The 22880-nt window shown below is 42.5% G+C and overlaps 1 protein-coding gene and 1 non-coding gene across 7 annotated transcripts in view; one reads left to right on the top strand and one right to left on the bottom strand.

Moving 5' to 3' along the window:
• Tln2 (talin 2) overlaps positions 1-22880 on the bottom strand; it is a 392497-nt gene that overhangs the window by 357156 nt on the left and 12461 nt on the right. The gene's annotated exons all lie outside the window — the stretch shown is intronic.
• On the top strand, positions 1901-2007 carry LOC117283398. Its single transcript, XR_004514375.1, has one exon. It is a non-coding gene; the product is annotated as a U6 spliceosomal RNA (small nuclear RNA).

The following is a 22880-nucleotide window of genomic DNA, read 5'->3' as shown; positions in this document are numbered from 1 at the left end:
ACCCAGAAATCAATAATAAAAAGGCCCAACAACAAAATGGAGAAATGAGTAAAGGACACAAAGTGAACAGAAAAGGAAACACAAAGGACTCCAAACTCACACACGTAGGGATTTGAAGTTCCATGTTCACCAAGCAAACTGGTAAATATCAAAAGCACCACCAGCCAGGCGTGGTGGCGCACAGGTGTAATCCCAGCACTCAGGAGGCTAAGACAGGAGGATCACTGTGAGTTTGAGACTAGCCTGAGCTACATAGTGAGTTCCAGGTCAGTCTCAACAATATAGTGAGATCCTGTCTCAAAAAACAAACAAACAAACAAGCAAGCAAGCAACACCACACTGTGGGCAAGGGTTTGGAGAAATGGGTACGTAGATATATTATTGATTAGGTAATTAAAATTGGTAAAAACTCCTTTGAGGACAACTTAGAATCAAATTAAAGATGAACATAGTCTGTGACTCAAGCATTTTAGGGATTTATGCCACACATGTGCTCATACAAGTGTCAGAGCACAGCATGCACATTGAGCAGCAGTGTCATGTGACGTAGCAAGAGCGTAGGAAAGACCTACATGCCAGTCAAAAGACACAACAGAATTATTTCTGCTATTAAGAAAAAAGAATGAGGTATACATGGATGTGGTGGTGCACACTCTGGGAGGCTGAGATAGGAAGATCACAAGTTCAAGCCCAGCCTGGGCAATTTGGCAATTTACTGAGAACCTGTTTCAAAATTTTAAAAAGGTCCAGCAGTTGAGGTCAATACAAAGGCAAGCACTGGATTCAATCCTCAGCACTGAAAAAAGAAAAATAAATGAGGCTGAGTGGAACTATGCACATAGGTACCGCTTCCAGATTAACAATTCACCACCAGCAGTGTGTCTTCAGGAAGAGACCTTGGTTCTGAAGGACAGGGCCTGCAGGAGGATGACGTTTCCCCTCACCCTTCTTTCTATTCTTTACCCTGTGTGAAGCTCATCTTCTTTTAAAGTGTATTTTTTTAAAAAAAGAGAACAGAGATTAACATAAATTACAGAGGAATGAAGAGAATGTAGACAGGTAGCCTGAGTCAGTCAAGCTTCAAATAACCAGGTATAGAACTGAGGTGGGGATGATAAGAAAATATGCTTTACACCAGACCTGCAGCCTGATGTACAAAGGCCACTCAGAGGCAGACACCAGGTGATGAGATGTCTCCAAAGCAGGAAACCCCAGGGGTTCTGTGAGAACACTGGAAGCAGGCAGGTGACACAATCAGTTGGTGGTCAAGAGGATTAAACAAAAAATGCAAATCTCAGGATTTGCTAACACAAAGGCTGGAAGCAGAGGTCATGCCCCAGAGGTCTATACTGGTGATGGTCGCCTGGCCCAGGAATGTGGTTCTCAGCAAGCCCTGAGGAACTCTGCTCCTCCAGGACACAGGACACAGCAGTCCAGAGGGCTGCTGGGCCTTGGGGACAATTTAATAAAACTGGTGCAAAGAGAAGGTACAGAGCAAAGGCCTTGGGCTCCTGCGTCAGGCCACATCCTAGGTCCCTGTGGACAGCAACAGTAACAGCCTCTGAAGAAATGGCAGAGGAAGCTCAGCCACTCACACTTGCAATCAACCTTGCCTTGCCTGGTGGAGACACCCAGTTCCCTGGTCCAGAACCGCAGTGCACATAACATCTATCTCTCTAACTGGGACCCGATGCTACGGTCAACCTAACTATCTGAAAACAGAGGGCAAGTGACAGGGCTGTGGTCTGCTTTGGAAATTATGTCAAACACATCTGCTCAAGATCTCCCTGGCTCTCAGGAATAGCACAGAGGCTTCCCTCCCCCCTGCCAATTAGGCAAGGGGTTTCCTGGAGTCAGCATGTTGATGGAAAGCAAGAAACCCTATAGATATATATTCTGGGTGCTCACTTTGGCAGCACATATACTAAAATTCGAACGATACAGAAAAGATTAGCATTGCCCCTGTACAAGGATGACATGTATTCTGGGGCTTAAACCCAAGGACCTTAAATTAACCATGGCTGAGTGCTAGCTGTAAATACGAGCATTCAAATATGCTACATGATCCCAAGAACAAAGTAAAAGCTAAATAAAACACCTACTGCTATTTCTTGGCTCCTAAGGTCCCCATACCTCAAAACACTAAAAAGTAAGAACCCCTGACACCACTACCATCTCCTCTCCCCATACGTGTCAGTGTGGCACCGTGGGTACCTCTACCCAACTCTGTCGTGGCTGCCTAAGTCTTGGCCCAGATCAAAGCTGCTCTTGGATGGCAGATAAATGAACAGGCAACATGAGTGAACCCATCTTTGTGAGACATGCAAGACTTCTAGAAATGTAAGATTACCAAATCAGTAGAGATTAAGGCTTCCTCCCCATTTTTATGCAGGGTGGTTAAATTATAAAATGTACTAAGAGGTAATCCTATCCTCCCCAGCTCCGAACCATGACTCTGAAAGCTCTTGGAAACTTCTAAATCAGTGTTATTTTTCCCAATGCCACACTAAGTCACTGCTATGTTCTGAAAGTTCCTCCAAATTTATGTGTCAGAAGCCGAATCCCCAATGCAACGGTGCTGGAGATGCTCAGATCACATGGGCTCCCCCACCATGATTGGATTAGTGTCTTCTGTGCCCAGAAGGTCTGGCAGGAAGGAACAAGTCTGCTCTGAAAGGTCCTCACCCAATACTGTACCTGGAACTTGGGCTTTCCGGACTCCAGAATAGTGAGAATAAATTTCTGTTCTTTATAAATTACCCAGAGTCTGACCGAGTATTCTGTCATAGCTGCACAAAACAGACTGTCATTTTATTTTAAAATGTTAGATTACTTTCCCACAATGTTTGTTGCAATTCTTTTCCAAAGATTTCTTTTGATGAAGAATCAAATAAAGGATATTTACAGAGAAACAAAGAAAGATAGATTTTAGACACAGACACTGATGGAACATAGCCCACTCACTGTTATACCAGGAGGAAGTCTGTTAGGATTACAAAGTATAAGTGAGTTTGTTATCTACATTCCAGAGCTAAAGAGCACCAGGTACTTTTTTTTTTTTTTTTGTACCAAGGATCAAACTCAGGATCTTGCACTTGGTAAGGCAGGCACTGTGAGCTAAATCCCCAGCCTACCATGTCCTTCTTGAAGTATGTTCATAGTCCTGCCATGCACAAGGGTTGGGTCTGGAGAAGGTGGACCCTCTGCACTTGAGGCCTTGATGTTTTGTTTAGGACAGACAAAATCCAGTAAACATAAACAACAAAGTTGAGCAGAAGCACAGAACTATATATCTGCACAAATTTCTGGCCTTCTGTTTTTGGACAACTTTCATGTATTTGGACATAGTTATTTGGGGAATAGATGCATATTTTCCCTTTGTTTGCTCAAACTTTTTTTTTCTCAAATGGGGAAAGCTAAAGAAAGCTGGACATACCTGTATTTGCTGAGCTCAAAAGCTTCCTTCAGCATCTTAGCCTAAACCACCAAACTCAAGAAAGCCACTTGTCAATGTTTGGTTTCAAAATTCCAGGGTCTGAGACCACATGTGGTCCTCCCAGTAGAAACCCAGAGGAGCCAAGCACAGCAGCACAGTCACATTTGCAGTTACCCAACCTCAGAGGGCTCGTTCTAGTGTCCTGGGGCTATGACACATGTTTTGGCTGCCTAATTATGTAATTATCTAGTCTCGTGTTTATTATGTCATCAGTACAAGTCAAATTATATCCACAAATATGTAGAGGACAGTGCTGGGCCTTAATTAGGTTTCTATCCCTAGGGCTACACTGTTCTGATCTCAGATTGAAAACCTAATATTTTCCAATGCTTATTTGAATACATGGTCATGAGCTGCATAATGATGCTTCAGTGATTAACAAAGGTCCACAAACACAACAGTGGTCCATAAGATTATGTCACCTAGCATCGTCTTAGTTTGTGTAAGTAGACTATGATGTTCATACAGTAAAATCTTCTGAGGAAGCATTTCTGTTGTTTAGCGACACATGACTATGAATACACGTATGTGCACACTAATAAAATGCATTTCCCTTCTCCAAGAGGGACAGCAGCACACACACTCCCGCCTGTTCAAACTCGGAGATGCCCTAAACAGCAGTCATCTGGCTAAGGTTTTTAGTAGTGCTGTCTGCTCGCCTGCTGTTTCCCTGCAGCCTCACTGAAGGCCTGGGGCTCAACAGTCAGCCTACACTCATTATTTCTCGATAAGAATCCAGACCAAGAATCCAGAGCATCTTTTTGCCTTTCCTGCTCTATAACCTCTCCTACTTCCTCTAGGAAGCCTTCAGACCTCCAGACAAAGCTGATCTCTCCAACAACTAAACCAACCATCACTCAGGAACCTTCCCAAGCAATTTACCCTGAATTGCTCACGCTCCTACCTCACCTTGAAATTGTTCCCTCTAATGAGCTCATTTCTGGACTGGGACACATTTTATAGTTTGCTCATGAGCCACACCAGCTTTCAGTACAATGAACGGCAGCAGCAGATACACAGTAAGAATTTACTTGTCATGTGACTGTGTCCCAAGCCATAGAGATGGGATCTGTCCAGTATGTATCCACATTACTGCAGGAGAGGCTACAGAACCCAGAAATGTGGGCACCAATCATTAACTGAAACATGGTCTACCTTCCCCTAACACAAACTGCTATCCCCAAGAAATCCCAATTAAGTGTAATTTAGAGAGCAAATATCTAGGAAAGAAAATAAAAGCTCAAGTTCTAATTGGGGCCAACATTCCTCTCAGCAGGAAAACGTTGGACAGGAAATGGCAGTTGCAGAAATGTTTTTGATAGTGACTTTTTCTATGTTGTAAACTGAACCATAAATGACCCAATAAAACAGATACACCATTTCCGAACTCACACAAATTGGCTTTCTACTTAAAAGACAAAATTGTTGTTTAACTTTCCAAACAATAGTATGTTCCCAAAGTCAATTAAACTGTCATGTAATTGTCTCCCTTTGAAGCAACAATAATAAATCATAGCTTACAACAGAAGTCCAATAGTGTTCAGAATATGTAAACACAACCACAAAAATTTAAGTTATCCTCTTTTTTTTTTTTTTTTGGTTTTTTGAGACAGGGTCTCACTATGTAGTTGAGACTAACCTGAAACTCACTATGTAGCCCAGGCTGGTCTCAAACTAACAGCAATCCTCCTGCCTCAGCCTCCCGAGTGCTGGGATTACACACGTGCGCTACCATGCCGGGCCTAAATTACCCTCTTTTAACTTGTGCGCTTCTATATACATATTCCAAAAACACTCAAATGAGAACTACACTAAAATAGCTTTTCACAATATCACTAAGTCAGAACTATCATGAAGTCAAAACCCTTTTTCTTATCAGTTGGAGTCATTACCCCGGAAATCTCTACATTTGTACCATTTACATTTACATAATCGCTAGCCAGCGACTGAGGATCACTCACACACAGGCTGAAGGGACACGAAACTTCTCAGCAAATACCAGAATTAAGAGCCTGAAACATCCTTGCTGAGGAAAGGAAGAGAGGTGCACATTTCCAGCATTTGCTTTTATGCTTGCTTCTATACAGTCTGCTGCATCTCAGCAAACTTCCACATTTCTTTCTCTGAAATCACTAACCAGAGCAAGGCTGCCCACTAAACTATGCCAACAACTTAGAATAAATGTAAAGTGCAGACAGAGAGGACAGCTATGTGTGTGAGGCAGGGGACACAGTCAGCAAAGCCACAAGGGACAAAACCCCTATCACACAGTGGGCTAAACACATCCACATCTCATAAACTGTTCAGACCTTGGATTTTCAAAGCACCTATCGTAAGGGAAGATCAGGGAGTGCACAAAGTGATCAGTCAGTTCATCCTCCTAGCTTCCCAGTACAGAGAGCCCAGAGATGCCAGAGGAGCCATCACATCTGCTCTTCACTCCAAGCATCTTTCTTCTCCCTAAAACAGCACCATGATAAGATCACTGTGTCCCCAGAATTAGAGCTTAAGATGCATCCTGAGCCCAGGCCAAGGCAACAAGGGCAGGCAGCCCAGGGTCCCGTCAAAAGCAGCATGCCATTCCAGGGCTGGTGTGCACATGGGAGTCAGGCTGGCTGGACCAGTGTCCCCAGGGAAGCTTCTAAACATGGGCCAGCCACCTCGCTCGGGCCCCAATTCCATGTGTCTGCATAAGTATCAAAAATCAGAAATGTGCATTTTCAAAGGTCTCTCTGGGGATTCCAAAAGATCAGCCTGGCTCAGGAATCAATGCACATTAATATTACTAATAACTCACAGGACAGACACGTTCTAACATTACCAACAGGAAACGAGTGGTGTGCTGAATTCCCACACTTTCTAATTAACACATGAAATGACACCTGGCACATTCGTCAACCCACCTTTCCTTGAGGTACCTGTCAGCTCCCACATGCCATCTCTTTAGAGAAAAGACAAATAACTTTAAGAAAAAATAAAGCTTTCTTTCCTCTAAAAAGCAATTCCTACATACAGTTGTGGTCAAGAATGTAGGAGAGAGTAGGCCCGCCCCTTCAATCCAGTGCCAGAGGAGACCAACAACTGCTCTGAACCTCTGTAGGCCCACCCCTTCAGCCCAACATGCCAGAGAAGCCCAGCTGTGCGGGCCCAACACAGCTGCGTTCATCGCCTCCCAACCCCTCCAACCGCACCCCTGCACTAACAAGAGAGAGAGGGCCTCTCTGAGGCTCCTAGATGAAAACTGAAGCCCCCTGGAAAAGTGAACAAAATCTACGATAAAGGCACATCACACCACCGTACTCGGTAAGTCGGAGGGACCAGCACCTCACATCGGAACCTGGTTAACTTCATGGGAAAGAAAGCTGGAACCTGCAGTAGAACCTTGCAGAGTTCAACCCAGCAGGAGGACAGAGATCTCAACTTGGGCCTTGCAGCCAAAAATCAACCTAAACCTCAGGAGACAGCTGCTGGCTTGCTGAGACTAATTAACTTGGATCAGCACACTCCTGCCCACACTGTTTATTGTGTCAAAAGAGGAATACCCTAAAGGAGACCCACTATTTCTATTTGTATTTTTTATTTTCAAAATAATAGTTTTCTCTTCTCTTCAATCACTTAAAAAATTTAATCTTTTACTTTTCTAAAATTTTTTCCCTTTTCTAATCTTCTTTTTATTTTCTTTCTCTCTCATTCTCTTTCCCACCCTGAGCTCCATTACTCTCTCTTTTTCCTTTTCGTATCCTAATTTGAATTTATTTTCTTTCTTTTCCTTTTCTTCTCTTTTTCCTTCTCTCGATTACCATTAGTTTTAAAAGGAAGTGGTTACAGTCTCTAACCCCCTACTGCTGTTAGTTTGTTCTGTTCTTGGGTATATTTTGTTCTGTCTTCTCTTCTCTTCAACAGCTTCCTAGTGTTTGTGTGATCATCTTGTGTCCTCTGATCTCACTTCTAACCTTTCTCTAATCCCATGTCTATCCCTTCCTCCCCAACTCCTTCTAAATCCCCAGCCTGAAGGGTAAAGTTGCTATATCGAAGAGTTGATTCACTATAAACATATTTTGTGCTTGTCCTCGATTTTGAATTAGTGCACACAGTTAAAGGTGACACATTAATAACTACCACATATTGTCATTTTCTAAGCTGTTCTTGATGCTACTGTGTTGCTGATTGTGTCCCTTGGGCTAAGGTGCTGTGATTGATCTAATCAGTTGTCCTCCCTGGTACAATGAAAATGAGATTATCTCAGAGACATTAGAGACTCAAAACCTAAAGACCAGCTATATCTGGAAGATCAAATTATTAACCCAGGAATTAAACCAAGTACAGTACTAATGACAAAAACAGAAATGAGAAGGCATTTAAACAAGACACAAACAAGACTTCCACCCCACCAAAGATAAATTTTAGGGAATATGAAATAGAAAAGTCTGACAGTCAACCATCTGGACACCTTTGAAATGATAGCACAGGAAGTTAAAAAAAAAAACAAAATAACAACAGATAAATGAGACTCTAGAAAAATTCACAACAGAAATAATTTCCCAGATAATCACAGAGATGGTGAGAATGAAAGATATGATTAGAGACTCTAGAACAGAAACAGTTTAAAAAAAAAAAAAAAAAAAAAAAAAAAAAAGCAGATGTGCTCAGAACCATGATGGAAGCCATGAATGCCCAGCATAGGAAAGAAACAGAATCCATGAAACAGATTCAGTTATCCAGGAGATTAAAAACTCTATAGAAAGCATTCACAGCAGGATAAACGAATGTGAAGATAGAATTTCAGATAGAGAAGATAGAAATGCTGTCATTGACCATGAAAAGAGAGATCTCTTAAAAACAGTAAGGGACCATGAAGAATCAATCCAGCAACTCTTAGATGATGCAAAGAAGAAGAATAAAAGACTGACAGAAATCCATAAAGTAGCAAGAGAAAGTTCAAATGACATTAAAAAAAAAAAAACCTGCTCACAGAATCAATGGCAGAAAATTTCCCAAACAGATGGGGAAAATTTGATATACAGATAAGTGAGGCACATAGGACTCCAACTAGCCATGATTAAAAAACAAAAATCTACACCTAAACATATAATAATCAAGATCCCAAAAACCCAACAGATGAACAAAATATTATAAGCAGTTAGGGAAAAGAAACAAATCACATGCAAAGGAAAGCCCATCAGAATCACAGCAGACTTTTTGACACACGTCCTCAAGTCAAGGAGAACGTGGAGTGAGGTATTCCAGATCCTAAAAGAAAATAACCTAGACTAATGTATTCTGTAAAAGTATCTTTCAAAATTGATGGGGAAAGAAGATACGTTCATGACAAAGAACACCTGAGAAATTTCATGAACACCAAACTGGTGCTTCCAAACACTTCTAAACAATATCCTGAAAAAGAAAATGACCGTAGGCCACAACTCCATAAGGGCCAAAAGAGCAAATATACCAGGCAAGGCAAGAAATTAAACGGAGAGAGGGAAAAATAAAAAAACAAAAGTACCGGGACCAGGGATTTGGCTCAGTGGTTTCACTGCCCACCTTGTAAGCGCAAGGGCCAGAATTCCATCCCCCATAACAAAACCAAAAACAAACAAACAAACAAACAAAAAATACCAACAACAGGAAAATAAAATGACAATGAAAAGTCAATTAAACTGTGTATCAATAGCCTAAGGGATCGCAAGAACTTCACAAACACATGGAAATTAAATAGCACCCTGCTGAACAACCAGTGGGTCACAGAGGAAGCTAAAGAAGAAATAGACAGTTTCTACAATTAAATGATAATGCCAATACAACATATAGGAATCTATGGGACACAATAAAAGCAGTTCTATGACGGAAATTCATAGCAATAAATGCCCATACTAGGAAAACAGAGTGAGCTCAAATAACCTAATGCTTAACCTTAGGCTTCTAGAAAAAGAAGAGCAAGACAAACCAAAAGCTCATACAAGGGAGGAAATTATAAACATCAGGGCAGAAACTAATGCAATGGAGACTAACAGAACTACACAAAAAACAATGAATCAAAGAGTTGGTTTTTCAAAAGAATACATAAAACTGATAAACCCTTAGCTAACCTTATTCAAAAAAGGAAAGACAAGGATCAAATTCATGCAATTAGGAAAGAAAAAGGTGAAGTCACAACAGATCCAGCAGAAATCAGAGGATCATCAATACCTACTTTGAAAACCTGTCCTCTAATAAAAGTGGAAAATACAGAAGAAACTTAATGAAGAAGATATAAAAATTTTAAACACCCCAATTACATTCAGTGAAATTGAAAATGTAATTAAAACATTACCAACAAAGAAAAGGCCAGGTCCTGATGGCTTCACTGGTGAATTCTACAAGACATTTAGAGAAGAACTATCACCACTACTCTTTAAACTCTTCAATAAAATTGAAAGGGAAGAAATACTTCCAAATTCATTCCTGGGAGCAAGTATTATTTTGATTCCAAAACCAGGGAAAGACCCAACCAAAAAAGAGAACTACAGGCCAATCTCTCTAATGAACATAGATGCAAAAATCCTCAATAAGATACTGGCAAACAGAATACAGAAGATCATATACACTGACCAAGTTGGATTTATCCCAGGGAGGCAAGGATGGTTCAACATATGTAAATCAATAAATGTAATACACTATAACAATAGTCAAGGACAAAAACCATACAATCATCTCAATAGATGCAGAAAAAACATTCAACAAAATTCAACACCCATTGACAATAAAAACCCTAGAGAAAATTGGAATAGACGGTCTTTATCTCAACCTGTTGAAGGTTTTCTATGAAAAACCAACACATTATCATTCTAAAAGTTCAAAAACTGAAAATCTTCACACTAAAATCAGGAACAAGGCAAGGACGCCCACTATCACCACTCCTGTTTAATATAGTTCTAGAAACATTAGCCATAGCAATTAGACAAGAGAAAGAAATAAAAGTAATAAAGATAGAAAAGGAAGACGTTAAACTGTCAGTATTTGCTGATATGATACTCTACATAGAAGACCCAAAAAACTCTGCCAAAAGACTTCTAGACTGAATTGACAGATTCAGTAGAGTAGCTGGATACAAAGTCAACACTCAAAAATCAATAGCCTTCTTGTACACAAATAACAGACTCACTAAGAGAGAAATCAGAGAAATAATTCCTTTCACGGTAATATCCAAAAAAATGAAATATCTAGGAATCAATCTAATGGAGACAAAAGACCTCTACAATGAAAAATTGCAGCACTCTGAAAAAAGACATAGAAGAGGATTTAAGAAGATGGAAAGATATCCCTTGTTCCTGGATAGGAAGAACCAACATAGTGAAAATGGCCAGACTTCCCAAACTTCTATATAGATTCAATGAAATCCCGACTGAAATCCCAACAGTATATTTCACAGAACTTTAGAAAACAATCCAAAAATTCATTTGGAACCAGAAGAGACCTAGAATAGCAAACACGATTATAGGCAACAGAGGCATGGCAGTGGGTAGCACAATTCCCAACTTGAAACTATACCTCAATGCCACTGCGATAAAAACAGCATGGTACTGACAAAGAAACAGACCTGAGGATCGATGGGTGCAGAAACAACACCAGACATACTCAGCTATCTCATCCTTGACAAAGGAGCCAACCATCCTCACTGGAGGAAAGCCTCTTTAAAAACTGGCTTTTAATTTGCCAAAGACTAAAATTAGATCCCTATCTTTCTCCATGCACTAAACTAAAATTCAAGTGGATTAATGATCTAAATATCAAAACAGAAACACTAAACTTACTGGAAAGTAAATTAGGTAGAACTCTCGAAGACATTGACATAGGAGAAGACTTTATGAACAAATCCTCAGCAGCATGAGAAGTTGCACAAAGAATCAACAACCGGGATCTCATCATATTAAAAAGTTTTTGCAGTGCAAGAGAAATCACCGAGAGCTAAGACACAAACTACAATGTGGGGAAAAAAAATTTTATCAGCTACTCCTCAGAAAAACGACTACTATCCAGAATATATAAAGAACTCAAAAAAAACAGACACCCCCCCCAAATACAAAGACCCAATTCAAAAATTGGCATCTGAATTGAATACACATTTCTTAGACAAACAGGTAAAGCAGCAAATAAATATATGAAAAAAAAGATCAACATCACTGGTCATTCAAGAGATGCAGATTAAAGCAACACTGAGACTCCACCTTACCCCAGAAAGAATGGCTGCTATCAAGAAATCAACCAATAACAAATGCTGGCTGGGCTGTGGGGAGAAAGGAACCCTTCTCCATTGTTGGTGGGAGTATAGACTGGTTCAACCACTGTGGAAATCAATATGATGATACCTCAAACAACTACGATTAAAGGTTCCATTTGACCCAGCTATCCCTCTGCTGGAATCTTTCCAAAAGAATTAAAGGAATCATATCACAGCAATATAAGCACACCCATGTTTGTAATACATGCAGCACAGTTTGTAATAGCTAAAACTTGGAAACAATCCAAATGCCCATCAACTGGTGACTGGATAAAGAAGATGTGGTTTTTCTATAAAATGGAGTACTACTCAGCCATAAAGAATGAGAAACTAGGAACATTTATAGCTAACAGGATGTACATTCAGGCCATACTCTTAAGTGAAATAAACAGGACATACTTGAGTAAATACTGAATAGTTTCTCTGGTGTGAAAAACTAAAAGTGTAATTAAGTTTCAAATGGTATAATTGAGAGGGTGAAATAGGACAAAAATGGCTAAAGTAGAAGTGGGAAGAGGAAGGGAAAGGAAATAAGGGAAAAGAAAAAAACTGAAAAAATGGAAACAAAGTCTCTGGAAATAGGGAAAGTTGAAGGGGGTAAAGGGAGGGCAGGGATATGGGGGAAAATAAGGATCACCGTATATCATGTAAAGGTACAAGATCGCAATGATAAATGTAACTGTACTGTTTGCTTTAAATGTACCAATAAACTTAATTTTTAAAAAAGAATGTAAAAGATTTGCTAGGCAAGGGATGCACACCTGTAATCCCAACTCTCGGGAAGCTGAGGCAGGAGGGTTGCTGTAAAAGCATCCTGAACTACATAGTGAGACCCTGTTCCAAAAAAAAAAAATATCTAAGTAATCCACGTATGATTATAGAATTAAATTTAACCAACATATTCCAGAAAACAGATAAGGGTGAAAATGGTCTTAAAATGGCCAGGTGGTCAAGGAAGTTCTGCTTCACAAGCTTCTTCCCTGAACCAAGTTTACAATCTACTCCTACTGTTGTTCTTAAAATAAAGTCTAGAGATACAAACATTACATCCATACTAAACACTGACCACAAACAAGTACAAGAGGAAATGTCTAAGCATCCACAAAGACAAACAAACAAAAAATGGCTCTGCTTGTAAACCTTCCCTGCTTACATCAACCCGACTCAATCCGTAGGTTGTCACCAGAGTTAAAGCCACCATGACCAGATACAACGCCCTCCCTCCAACTTTCTTCACATTGTTTTGCCACTTGATTTCTGAAATGCCTTGTAAAAAATGCCAATCTATGTTTGAACATAGAATTGTAACACTACATGGTGTACATTTCCAAGTCTTGTGTACATTTCCAATGAACTTTTTTGCAAGCACACTTGTAACCATATGTGTATAATTAACAAACCTGTGTATGCTTATGCCTGGGCAACCATTTTTTGTCTCTAAACAATGTGTGATTGTGCTCACTTCAGCAGCACATATACTAAACAATGTGTGATCTTTATCTTGAAAAATACAGAGCTTTGGAATCTGGAAAAAATGCAAATCTACTCAGGATAGGTGTATTTATGTACTATTGAAACTTGTCTTTCAACAAATAGATGTATTCTCCTAGGCTTTCTCTGGGCGTGGTGGCACACGCCTGTAATCCCAGCACTCGGGAGGCTGAGGCAGGAGGATTGCTGTGAGTTTGAGACCAGCCTGGGATACATAGTGAGTTCCAGGTCAGCCTCAACTACATAGTGAGACCCTGTCTCAAAAAAAAAGGCACAGATTATGAAAATGAGGGACCTTGAAACCATCAGAACAGTACTTGCTGCAGGGTATGGCGGGTGATAAATGTCCAAAACCAGGGGATGAGGATCCTTCCAATTTAGAAGCCTCTGGACCCAACCCTGTAAGAAGCAGGCTTACCCTGCAGGGAGGGAATGAGATGTGTGTCACACAAACACCATGTGTCATTCTGCAGGTTCACTGATGGCTTCCACGGATCTGGCACTGTGTGATTCTGGGAACAACGCTCTCTTGCCTAGAGAGCTCCTAGGCAAAAAGCCAGGCAATTACAAGTCATGCGTCACTTATCCAACATGCTTAGGACCAGCAGTGTTGGAGATTCTTGGAACTCAAGAACTTTCTTTACATGTCCATAATGATGTATTCTGGGATGAGGTCAAAGTCTAAACACCATTCGTGTGCTGTGGACATTATACATATGGCCTGAAGGTAATTTTATACAATATTTGCGACACAACCTGTGTTTTGACTGTGGCCCATCATGTGAGGTCCGGGGTGGAATTTTCCGCTGGTGCCTCATGTCAGCTTTTAAAAAGTTCTGGACTTTGCATTTGGGTTAAAGATAACCAACAACCAGTACTCCAACAATTACAGGGCAACACCAATGTGAACACAGGTTCACGATGGTGAACCTATGACACACATGTGGCAGCTGGCTGTTTGTTATCATCAGAAGCTCTAAAAGGTTTGCCACCACTGGAATACGGCATCAGGTCCTCCTGAGGAAGAGGCCCAAAGCCAAGATCTCTGGTCAGCTGGCAGGATTGTGTGGCCAGGGGGTGGCTGCCAGGAGGTGAATGGGGCCAGGGCCTGAAGAGGAAGCAACGGAAAGGGGCAGGGGGGTAGGGGTAAGGTCCCAGGAACACTAAGGGCAGGTTTTTGCTGAGAAAGGCTGTGAAGGCCTAGGCAGACTTCTAATCTGGTCACATGTACAAGAGAAAGCAGGTAGGAGGTGGACATGGAGGAGGACCAGGCTTGCTTGTGAGCGCAGCAGGAAGGCAGGACTTTACTTAAATCAGCATAGGCAGCAAAGGCACCTGCAGCCTCGCCTGCATGTTGAGGCCAGAGGGACACTGGGGCAGACAGAGCCCGCCCTAACACTGAGGATCCCAGCCACTGCATCTCTCCAAGGACCAGAGGTGCCTCCTTGACGCTCCAGGGAGCACTTTTGGGTGGGTTGGGTGTATTCATTACCCTACTTCTCCAGTGAGGTTCCATTCTGTCCCATAAAAATCTCCACAGCCTCTGTAATGCTGAGAAGGCTCTGTCCTGTGACTGGACCCCACTGAAGTGAGCACCACTCCCTGAAACTATGGTGGGGGGACTACATGGGGTCGGGGTGTGCTTGTCAAGCTGCCCAATGAAATCACGTGACAGGCAGCTCACAGGCTCTGGTGGCTCAAAAGCAGTTGCCTGTCATGGTGTTCCTCAGCCCCAAAGGTCCTCAGTCCTTGCTACATGTTAGAATCACCTGGAGAGGGTGTACGCACTAGGGATACCCGGGTTGTGCACAGTGGGGAGGATCAGATGAAACTGGTCTCAGGAGGGGCCCAGTAGGGGCAGGGTTTTAAGCTCCTAAGTAGCCTAAAGAGCCCTCAGGGTCACATTTTGAATGCTTTTTAATTGTCTTCTTTACACTCACTCAAAGTCAAAGTAAATCCTATCTCAACATTGACTTTGTTTCAGTTGGAAATATTTGTTCCACCAAGAAAAGTTGCTCAGAGACCTGTTTCAACTACTGAACCCAGAAAACCCTTTCAGGGAGATGCTCATCAGAGATCTTTGCTATCTCAGAGCCAGCAGACACACAGGTGACAACAGACAGTCCTCAGTGGGAAGCTACTTCCAGCTTGGCCCACAGACAGTTTGGATATCACTCCCTTCCTTGCTGAGATCCATCCATCTCTGTCTTTTCCTGACTGTCAGGGGCATTCTAGCAAGGAAGTGTTCTTAAATGTATACCTCTACTCACAACTGCTCTGCTTTTGGCAGAGCCAAATCTGAAGCAGGCTGGACAGTCCTATCCACCCAGAACCTGGGGGCTGTCATTAATTATTACTGAGCACTAATGCCAATCAAACTTTACTTACTCCATCCTCTCAGCCTGTGGTACCAGAACAAGAAACAAGACTGACATGAAATGCTTTGAGAAATGACTCAGGTGCAAAGAGCTTCTGCTGCTAAGCACCCTACATATAACAGAGGTTCTATAACCTGGCTGTGCGTTGGAACACAGGAGAACCTTCTGAAACACAGCTTCCTTGGCCCACTTGGGGTTGATGGTTCTGTAGTTTTGGGAGGGTGCTACAGAATCTGTGTTTCCAAACAATTCCCAAGTGGTGCTGCTACAGAAGGAGCCTACTGAACTCTACAGCAGCCGAGGCCAGCTTCTTACTGGGCTGAGTGAGGGAGAAGGTCAAACCCGGTGGTTCTCAAACCCAGTTCCCCTGGAACACTTGTATTCCACCACTGAAATCAAAGCATGGCACCTTCCACACTCAAAACATATATGGGTGCACACACGTCATTTTCAAGTTAAATGAAACCTCTGGCACAACTGACTACTTGCTGGTACTATACAGTTGTCCCCTAGCATTTGAAGAGGATGGATTCTGAGACCCTGGCAGACAGCAAAATAGCAGATACTCAAGTCCTTTACATAAAATAACATGGTATTTGCATATAACTTACATATCCTCCCACTGTACTTTAAATCATTCATGATTACCTATGCTATCTAATGTAATGTAAACATTATGTAACTTGCTATTACACTGTATCGTTTAGGGAATAAGGACAAGAAAAGCCAGTACACACTCAACACAGATGCAATTTTTTTCAAATGTTTTCTATGTGATTGGTTGAATCCAATGATACAAAAACTCCAGATACAGAGGCCTGACTAAAAAAGATTTAATTTCTCAACAAATTTTATAAATACTTTATTGAGTTCAGTCAGGAGGGATTATGACTGAGAAGCTGTAATGGCCTGGTGAACACAGCCCTGTTCATGTGTAAGGACACCAAAATGCAGTATACTTGGCTTTCACCTCATGTCCAACTTCCTAAGGCATTCCACCCTGACCTCTGCAGAGGACACTCTCATCATTTAACAGGCCCTTGGACCACCAAAGAAACAAAGCGTTGGGTTCCTGCCTTCAAAACTCAAGCTAGTAAACAAAACAAAATGAACATACACATTAAGCCATTTTTAACCAAGATAGTATGCGCTGTATTGCTAAACTGTGCGGCCAAAACACACAGGTTTAGGATTTTCTGCTCAAGTAATCTCACATTTCATCATCTCTGCATCGCAATTTCAGATCCCTTGCTCAAGCTAAAAGAATCACCGTAAAGTTTCAATTTTAATTTTGAAAACTTAATACGCACCTGTCCCTGTAGGCCTTGGCAAATCCTTCCCCAACTCTGAACACAAACACTGACAAGGGCAAAAGTTCTCCTGCCCTGTGTCCCTCAAGTCACTCTGTCTGGGACCTGAAACTAAGAGAAAGAGCCTGCTGTACCATCCCCAACCGTGGAGATATTTACTGGGTTGGGATTTTTTCTTTCTTGATCTTTATCGCATGTATCCAAGGTGAACTAGCAAATGAAGCCAGGTTAAAATATTCTATTTCATTTTTTAAAAATCTTGCAATGTTAGCTTTAATGGGGGCTCAGGCCAGCACATCTGGATGCAATCATTGCAATTTTACATTCTTAGCATCTTCCATCCCAGACGGAAGGCAACAGAGAACCAGGGGCAGTGCATGGGGCTAATTAACTTCTCTGGATTCTGTTCTGGCCGTGTCCCTAGCCCACAGCATGACCCTGGACAGAGCCCTAACCCCACTTGGGCTCAATTTTCTAAACAGCTTTCCAGGCCAGGACACCAGCGCTAACCAGTAACATGACTCAAGAGTCACTGAATTTATAATAACCTTCCCCGCTTCTGCCTGATTTTATCTGCAAAGATTTCAATTCTCCTTGAAGGAGACAGGGCATTGTTCACATCTCCATGGTCCAAACTGTTCCCTCTTGCCCTCCTCCCCCATTCTCCGTGGTCCCAGCCCTGGCAGTCTCTCCACTTCCCCACTTTAGCTTCTCTGAGCAGGGGCTGCAATGAGAAAAAGCCCCCAGGAGAATTTCCCAAATTGGCACTGAGCTCTCTCCGACTAATGTCTAGCACAGCAGGCCTTTAGTTCCTCAAATAAGCTTCTAATTGTCTTTTCGGAAATGTGCACGGACGCTTATTTCAAGCCATTTGGCAAGGGCCTCGCAGGGTAATTTCTCTGACATTGTGCTTGGAGGAGGAGGATTTAAGAGTCTGGAGGAGCATTAGAAAAACCATACTCCATCTAATTCTGTCCTTGGATGGGAATGAAACAACTCTTCCAGGGACCCACCACTGATATGATGCAAAACCCCACAAGTCTTCTCCAAGTGCCCAAAATTGCAGGCTTTGATTTTTGGATCTAAGCCTTCTCCCAGGGACAAGAAGGTATCCTGACCAATCACGAGGGCCAGGAATTATGACACACTTGGGTGGTCCTATCCAGCCCAGCAGAACAATACGCTCTCCTGTCCCTGGGCATCATTCTTCCAGAAGCAACATGAGCAGAAATGTAGTAAAGCCTTTGCCATGGGACTTGGAAATGGATCCTGCATGTTAGCAAGAACCACAGAGCCAGATCTAGGCAGAGCACACAATTAAGAGCCAGACGTGTGAGTTGAAACCCCTAGCCTATCAGCCCTTCAAGGTGTTCAGAGGAGGTTATGAGACCTTGTTATCACCACCTCCCCAGTTTGGCATATTGATGCACTTGAGGCAAGCCCAGACCCAAATTTATTATGTAGGAAGATCTGATCAGATAGCATTTTCTGCTCAACAGGCCTGGGTGAAACATGAGATTGTACTCGTGACGAATTCCCCAGATCAACCTTAAATTAAACACAAGGTCAAAGAGACGGATGAGCTAATCCAGTGTTTCCCATTTGTGCTGGTGAGAATCACATGGGGTAGCTGTTAGATATAGAAGGACAGGCCAGGCAGGCTGTAACCTAACAAGTTCGCGGGCAAGGCTTACAACAGGGCAGTCTGAGAGCCCCTCAAGCAGCTTCCCCTCCCTCCTTCTATGCCCTACAGCCTGCAGGAGGACTCACCTCCTTTCCATTGTCCTCTTCAGTTAGAAACTCCAAAGGCCCAATGACTCTGGGGCCCTGCAGAGTACCTGTAGAGCAACTTTTCCAAGTCCTGGCACCCTTGAGACAACAGACTGTTCAGCACCCCTTACTATCCCCGCTCACCTGTGACCATGACGCAGCCCTGGCTAAAGAGCTCTGAGCCAACCTCAGACTCAGTTGTCAGTGAATGAGCAGAACCAAAAAGGACAGCCCTCAAGCACATCACTCTTAACATGACCGAAAATAGAGGAGAAAGACACCAAAGTCCTGTCCTGAGGTTGCCTACAAGGCCCAATGTAGCACAGAGGCAAAACAAACAACCAACCAACCACACACATCCACTTACCCTAAGAAATTATAGCTAATCGTGTATATCCAGAAGTGTGCAGAGTCTGCTTCACAGGTGTCCATCAGTACTGAAGCCTTGCAATTACTTTTTGCCAAGGGATACATTACTGATTAAGACACAGAGGCTTGCAGAGAGCAGGTGACTTGCCCAAGGTGGCACTTTAAAGAGGGGCTGTTTTGGTTGGTTCCCACATGAGCATGCTTGCAACTCCTCGTAACACTCATCCCTCTTCCGGTGTAATACCTCTGTCCATGCACACCTTTCCATACAGGCCAATCCACAAGGGCAGGGCTCAGATCTGTTTTATTTCATTCACTGTGCATTTAGGAGACGTTCAGGCAAGGATTGGCAAAACTGATGAATGACTCCAAAGCCAGGAACCCTCCACAAGAACAGGCTGCCTCTAAAACCATCACAAAGCTAAGGTGCACCACGGTTGAAAAGATCCCCACTTAATTAAGACATGAATTTACAAGACCCAAGTTGGAGAATGCAGGGAGAAGAGCACTAGCCTGGGAGGCAGAAGATCGAGTACTCTTCTATCCTATATCTCATCCAGACAACCACTTGGCTTTCTGAATGTCAGTTGCTTCATGACTGAATTCACATACTGACCTCTGAATACCCACTGGTGCTAAGAAGAAAAAGATTCAGAGTAATGGATGAGAGGGGTTCAGTGGTACATGCCTGAAACCCCAACTACAGAAGAGGCTGAGGCAGGAGGCCCGCGAGTTTGAGCCAGCCAAACTAGCCAGTTTGAGTCCAGCAACTTAGAAACACCTTGTCTCTAAATAAATAAGTTTTTAAAAGGGGCTGGGATATAGCTCAGTAATATAACACTCTTAGGTTCCCTCTCCAGTACAACAACAAAAAAAGAATAATGGATGTGAGGTGAGCCCACCCCTCAGCAGCCCTGCAACAGCTCCACTCCTCCACTTCCCAGCAGTAAGGGCACACAGAACACAACACACATGGAACAGAACAGCTTCCAAACAAACATGGAGAAGGTTCCATGAGGGGAGGACACTGACTTCACAAAGGGAATCTATTCTGCAAATTAATTCACAAAAAGTAGGGCTAAATTGGTGAGTTCTCCTGACATGTTTTTTAAAGTTGGATTTACTGAAATATAATTACATATGGTAAAATTCCTCCTTTTTAAGTACATAGGCTCTATCAATCCTGGCAGACCATGCAGATCCTGCTTGCAACTTAGTTTACTTACCTCTAACTTTTGAAGAATATATTTCATAACGGAACTTGGCATACATGATACAATCACACAAAAATTATTTTGACTCCTCTTTCTAAACTACAGGTCTCCAGGCCGGGGATTTAGCTCAGTGGTTCCACTGCCTGCCTTGCAAGCACAAGGTCCCGAGTTCTATCCCCAGTAACAAAAAATAAATAAACAAATACAAATTTAAAAATAAAAGTACAGGTCTCTATTGCGCCAGAAGGGAGAACACAACTGGAAATCGTGGTGGGGGAGAAAGGGAATCACTTTATAGCAACATCTCGAGGCAGGCAGCCTAGAATACCAACCTCTATTGTACTGGTCAATGCAACTAAATCTCCTTCTCTAACAGTACAGAGTCCCTCCGCCTGGCCCGCCTCCTCCCACAGGGGCTGTAACCCATTTCTTGTTTTTAATGTGCACACAGAGTCCCAGAATACAAACATATTTGTAGTAAAGGTCATTTTAAACACTTGTGCAGTTTAGAAACCACAAAGCTGCCTTGAACCAACTCCAAAAATCTTTAATAGGGTGCACATACTATCAGTGTTCCAAAAGAATTTACCTGGTCAAAGAACATAACTTTGTAAGACATCTTAAATGAATTGCATGAGCTTGTGAAAAGATGGGAGGGGGAGTGGTTATTTAAAGAGAAACCCAGCAAACTTTAAAATGATTGTAGAACACAGTCCTGGTAGCTTCAAACTAGACAAGAGCATTACAAGCCCCACCCCCATAATGGTAACAAATGCCACTACACACAAAGTTTATAGTCCTCCTGTGTGCCTGGCTTCTGGTAAAAACAAGTGATTCCCAAGCCCTAGTTCAGGAGCACTCAAGCTTCAGGAGACCTAACAGAATTCTGATCACGAAAACCACAGATTTCTGGGCCCCCCATGCAAGCTTACCAAATCAGAATCTTGGGTTGGACAGCTACAGTGCTTAACCTTGATCGCAGTAAATTTCAATGATGGGGATCCAAGGACTTCAAGAAACATACCACTAGCTACAATACTGCATACTTTGTTATATAATCACTAAAATAAAGTCAAGATGGTGAATAACTTGGACCTTAGTCTTGAGTGTAGACCACAAAGCAAAGAAAAAGGCCAAGACTTCGAAATGTTCTCATTGTTCAAAAAGACTGTCATGTAATACCTACAGTTGAACTGCACAGTGACATGATTTCACCACTAGTGGGCTGCCTGCTCTTAATTAATGTGGTCCCTGGATCAGCAACTCAGAATGTTTGGTCCACCTTAGATGGGCTGAGAGAAAAATCTCTGAGGATGAGGCCTAACTACCCAGGTTTAAAAAATTCAAAATCGAAAGAGCAAAATACAAGATATATAGTAAATAGGAATACAGATCTTTCTCCCGTGGAAAGGGGAGCAAGAGATGGAGGGAAGGGAGGGAAAGGGGATGAAAAAAGAATTTAGATGAGTTATCTCCATGTACCAACTCCAAACAAGGAATGGAAACATTATGCACTGCAAACATGGACTAATAAAAATTTTTTAGAAATTTATCCACATGACTCTGGCACATTCTAGTTAATATAAATATATTTTGTAACAACAAATACATAGTATCATGATTTTCTTGGCCTTGTCCTCTTGCTGGTTTTCTCTGGCTTTGACAAAGCAGGCAGTGTTGATCTGTGACTGCATTCTCCCAATCCATCTCCACCCCCAGAGGGGAGGTGCACCTGTGGAGCCCAGAAAGTTCAAGCCAGACTATCTTATGTGCTGAGGATGGATCCATTGCATGCCTGGGTTGACGAAGAGCTCAGACCCTGCCCTTCAGTACAGTGGCAGGGGCAAGGTAGAAAATGCCAATCTCTGGGGTCTTCGGCTTATAATGTTCCCCTGATTCCAGCGAGGGCCTTTCAGAGTGTCTCCCATGGTTCCTATGCAAGCCCGTTGGCAAAAGTCAAATAGGGACATGGCGGTGGTGGTGGGCTTTTCTTGAAACACGTTCCTGGTGCCGGGCTATAGCAGGCCCTCCGTTTTTTACTGCATGAGGCAAACAATAAAAATACAGGTTTTTTTTGGCTGTAGCCTTTTCTGGTTGATAACTATTCTACCATGCCTCTTGAATCTGTATTTTTAATAAGTTTCCCAGGAGTTCCTTAAGCATTTCACAAGGTTTGAGACTCATTGATGGTATAGTGAAAAACGGAGATCTGAGCTTGAGTTAAACTCAACCACTCCTACCTGGTCAGCTCACACCCCTTTAACTCCTGCTAAAGCAGCTCGTACCACCAGCCTGGCTGGTTAGATCCAGACCCCAACCAATGCCACTCTCAGCCTTCACCCAGGGACCCTAATCATAAAAGCCCTCAAGGAGGTGACTTTCTCAAACTGAATGCAGCTCTTCTCACAAAAGTAGGACAAAATACACTGGAAATATGCCCAGAAATTAAATTTCCCCAGAGAAAATAAAAGGCCCTTTCGATATGCATTAACAATCAGAGCCGAGGGCTCGGCCTCCGGTACTCTCGGCCCAGGCAAGCGCGGCGCACAGGGGAGGAGGCGCGGCCCTGTAGAGCGGGTGGGCGATGGGGGC

Source organism: Fukomys damarensis, unplaced genomic scaffold (genome assembly GCF_012274545.1).
Source record: "Fukomys damarensis isolate Sample0158 unplaced genomic scaffold, DMR_v1.0_HiC HiC_scaffold_25, whole genome shotgun sequence".
Taxonomy (NCBI): Eukaryota; Metazoa; Chordata; class Mammalia; order Rodentia; family Bathyergidae; genus Fukomys; species Fukomys damarensis.
This window is presented reverse-complemented; position numbering and strand designations above follow the sequence as displayed.